Below are 4,623 nucleotides of genomic sequence, written 5' to 3'. Positions count from 1 at the left end.
GGTCTCCCAAAGAGACTCATTTTAGACCACTGACCCCTAAACAGAGATGCAGCATGTTGGTTGTGGTGAACACAGTGACAACTCATTCTAGAATGTCCATTGTTCTCTATTATTCATGATCTCTTAGAAATAAAACATTTACTAACAGACATATCCAAACAGTGAGGTTATTTAATGCAATCACATGAACATCTGGTTGTGACATCTCTTCTCCATGTTAACTGTCAATAATAATAATAAGTCACTGTTTGTTAAGGTAGTCATAGACAGTGCAACAACACAAGGCCATGTCTCACACTTACTTGTATTCATTAAATGTAGGCGATTTATTGTCTTTGAATCTGTTCTTTTCTAAACGTATCTGAGAATGTAGACAGAAGGGCTAAAACGGGCTTGATTTATCTGAGGGGAAATCCCGAGTGGCGCAGTGGTCTAAGGACTGTGCCGCTAGAGTTCCTGGTTCGAATCCAGGCTCTGTCGTAGCCGGCCGCGACCGGGAGACCCATGGGGCGGCGCACAATTGGCCCAGCGTCGTCCAAGGTAGGGGAGGGTTTGGCCGGCAGGGATGGCGTTTGCAATGCCAGGGTTGTGGGTTTGATTCCCATGGGGGGCCAGTATGAAAAAAATAATGTATGCACTCACTAACTGTAAGTCGCTCTGGATAAGAGTGTCTGCTAAATGACTAAAAATGTAAAAAATGAAATAATTGATACATTCAGAAAGTTTTTTTTTGCAACAAGTAACAGATGTTATGTTATGTAAAGTAGGCTAGGTTATAATGTAAACTCAGCAAAAAAAGAAACGTCCCTTTTTCAGGACCCTGTCTTTCAAAGATAATTCGTAAAAATTCAAATAACTTCACATATCTTAATTGTAAAGGGTTTAAACACTGTTTTCTATGCTTGTTCAATGAACCATAAACAATTAATGATCATGCACCTGTGGAACGGTCGTTAAGACACTAACAGCTTACAGACGGTAGGCAATTAAGTTCACTGTTATGAAAACTTAGGACACTAAAGAGGCCTTTCTACTGACTCTGAAAAACACCAAAAGAAAGATGCCCAGGGTCCTTGCTCATCTGCGTGAACGTGCCTTAGGCATGCTGCAAGGAGGCATGAGGACTGCAGATGTGGCCAGGGCAATAAATTGCAATGTCCGTACTGTGAGACGCCTAAGACAGCGCTACAGGGAGACAGGACGGACAGCTGATCATCCTCGCAGTGGCAGACCACGTGTAACAACACCTGCACAGGACCGATACATCCAAACATGACACCTGCGGGACAGGTACAGGATAATAATAATAATAATAATAATAATAATAATAATAATAATAATAATAATAATAATAATAATATAATATGCCATTTAGCAGACGCTTTTATCCAAGGCGACTTACAGTCGTGCGTGCATACATTTTTGTGTATGGGTGGTCCCGGGGATCGAACCCACTACCTTGGCGTTACAAGCGCCGTGCTCTACCAGCTGAGGTACAGAGGACCACAATGGCAACAACAACTGCCCGAGTTACACCACGAAAGCATAATCCCTCCATCACTGCTCAGAATGTCCGCAATAGGCTGAGAGAGGCTGGACTGAGGGCTTGTAGGCCTGTTGTAAGGCAGGCCCCTACCAGACATCACCGGCAACAACGTCACATATGGGCACAAACACACCGTCGCTGGACCAGACAGGACTGGCAAAAAGTGCTCTTCACTGATGAGTCGCGGTTTTGTCTCACCAGGGGTGATGGTCAGATTCACGTTTATTGTAGAAGGAATGAGCGTTACACAGAGTCCTGTACTCTGGAGCGGGATCGATTTGGAGGTGGAGGGTCCGTCATGGTCTGGGGCAGTGTGTCACAGCATCATCGGACTGAGCTTGTTGTCATTGCAGGCAATCTCAACGCTGTGCGTTACAGGGAAGACATCCTCCTCCCTCATGTGGTACCCTTCCTGCAGGCTCATCCTGACATGACCCTCCAGCATGACAATGCCACCAGCCATACTGCTCGTTCTGTTCGTGATTTCCTGCAAGACAGGAATGTCAGTGTTCTGCCATGGCCAGCGGAGAGCCCGGATCTCAATCCCATTGAGCACATCTGGGACCTGTTGGATCGGAGGGTGAGGGCTAGGGCCATTCCCCCCAGAAATGTCTGGGAACTTGCAGGTGCCTTGGTGGAAGCATAGGATAACATTACACAGCAAGAACTGGCAAATCTGGTGCAGTCCATGAGGAGGAGATGCACTGCAGTACTTAATGCAGCTGGTGGCCACACCAGATACTGACTGTTACTTTTGATTTGGACTCCCCCTTTGTTCAGGGACATATTATTCAATTTCTGTTAGTCACATGTCTGTGGAACTTGTTCAATTTATGTCTCAGTTGTTGAATCTTGTTATGTTCATACAAATATTTACACATGTTAAGTTTGCTGAAAATAAATGCAGTTGACAGTGAGAGGACGTTTCTTTTTTTGCTGATTTTATAATCTCCACCAAGCACAGCCAGAAGAGGACTGGCCACCCCTCAGAGCCTGGTTCCTCTCTAGGTTTCTTCCTAGGTTCCTGCCTTCCTAGGGAGTTTTTCCTAGCCACAGTGCTTCAACATCCAAACATGCGCTGTTCGGAACGAGACGACCGTTAGACCCAATGACGTGTTTCTGCCAATGACCTTCAAATCAAATTGTATTTCTCACATGCGCTGAATACAACAGGTGTACACTTTACCGTGAAATGCTTACTTACGAGCCCTTTTCCAACAATGCAGTTAAAAAGTGGGTTCGATCCCCGGGACCACCCATACACAAAAATTTATGCACGCATGACTGTAAGTCGCTTTGGATAAAAGCGTCTGCTAAATGGCATATATATATATATATATATATATATATATATATATATATATATATAGTGTAATAAATATTAGCTAAATAAAAAAAGGAAATAGTAACACAATGAAATATCAATAATGAGGCTATAAGAAGTACCAGTACTGAGTCAATGTCCAGGGGTACCAGGTAGTTGAGGTAATAACTAGACTATATACAAGGAGTACCAGTACTGAGTCAATGTGTAGGGGTACCAGGTAGTTCAGTTAATAACTAGACTATATACAAGGAGTACCAATACTGAGTCAATGTGCAGGGGTACCAGGTAGTTGAGGTAATAAATAGACTATATATATGGAGTACCAGTACTGAGTCAATGTGCAGGGGTACCAGGTAGTTGAGGTAATAACTAGACTATATACAAGGAGTACCAGTACTGAGTCAATGTGCAGGGGTACCAGGTAGTTGAGGTAGTAATGAGGCTATAAGGAGTACCAGTACTGAGTCAATGTACAGGGGTACCAGGTAGTTGAGGTAGTAATGAGACTATATACAAGGAGTACCAGTACTGAGTCAATGTGCAGGGGTACCAGGTAGTTGAGGTAATAACTAAACAATATACAAGGAGTACCAGTACTGAGTCAATGTGCAGGGGTACCAGGTAGTTGAGGTAATAACTAGACTATATACAAGGAGCACCAGTATTGAGTCAATGTACAGGGGTACCAGGTATTTGAGATAATAACTAGACTATATATAAGGAGTACCAATACTGAGTCAATGTACAGGGGTACCAGGTAGTTGAGGTAATAACTAGACTATATACAAGGAGTAGCAGTACTGAGTCAATGTGCAGGGGTACCAGGTAGTTGACATAATAACTAGACTATATATAAGGAGTACCAGTACTGAGTCAATGTGCAAGGGTACCAGGTAGTTGAGGTAGTAATGAGGCTATAAGGAGTACCAGTACTGAGTCAGTGTACAGGGGTACCAGGTAATTGAGGTAATAACTAAACTATATAGAAGGAGTACCAGTACTGAGTCAATGTGCAGGGGTACCAGGTAGTTGAGGTAATAACTAGACTATATACAAGGAGTACCAGTACTGAGTCAATGTCCAGGGGTACCAGGTAGTTGAGGTAATAACTAGACTATATACAAGGAGTACCAGTACTGAGTCAATGTGCTGGGGTACCAGGTAGTTGAGGTAATAACTAGACTATATACAAGGAGTACCAGTACTGCGTCAATGTACAGGGGTACCAGGTAGTTGAGGTAATAACTAGACTATATACAAGGAGTACCAGTACTGAGTCAATGTCCAGGGGTACCAGGTAGTTGAGGTAATAACTAGACTATAGACAAGGAGTACCAGTACTGAGTCAATGTACAGGGGTACCAGGTAGTTGAGGTAATAACTAGACTATATACAAGGAGTACCAGTACTGAGTCAATGTGTAGGGGTACCAGGTAGTTCAGTTAATAACTAGACTATATACAAGGAGTACCAATACTGAGTCAATGTGCAGGGGTACCAGGTAGTTGAGGTAATAAATAGACTATATATATGGAGTACCAGTACTGAGTCAATGTGCAGGGGTACCAGGTAGTTGAGGTAATAACTAGACTATATACAAGGAGTACCAGTACTGAGTCAATGTGCAGGGGTACCAGGTAGTTGAGGTAGTAATGAGGCTATAAGGAGTACCAGTACTGAGTCAATGTACAGGGGTACCAGGTAGTTGAGGTAGTAATGAGACTATATACAAGGAGTACCAGTACTGAGT

At 43.2% G+C, this 4,623-nt stretch overlaps 1 long non-coding RNA gene across 1 annotated transcript in view; it reads left to right on the top strand.

Moving 5' to 3' along the window:
- The window catches only part of LOC311142441, a 1,015,744-nt gene that overhangs the window by 622,749 nt on the left and 388,372 nt on the right, over positions 1-4,623 (top strand). The window lies entirely within an intron of this gene.

This window comes from Coregonus lavaretus (assembly GCF_964263955.1).
Source record: "Coregonus lavaretus genome assembly, chromosome: 2".
NCBI classification, from domain to species: Eukaryota; Metazoa; Chordata; class Actinopteri; order Salmoniformes; family Salmonidae; genus Coregonus; species Coregonus lavaretus.
Note: the sequence above shows the minus strand (reverse complement) of the source record. Positions and strands in the feature narration are given on the sequence as shown.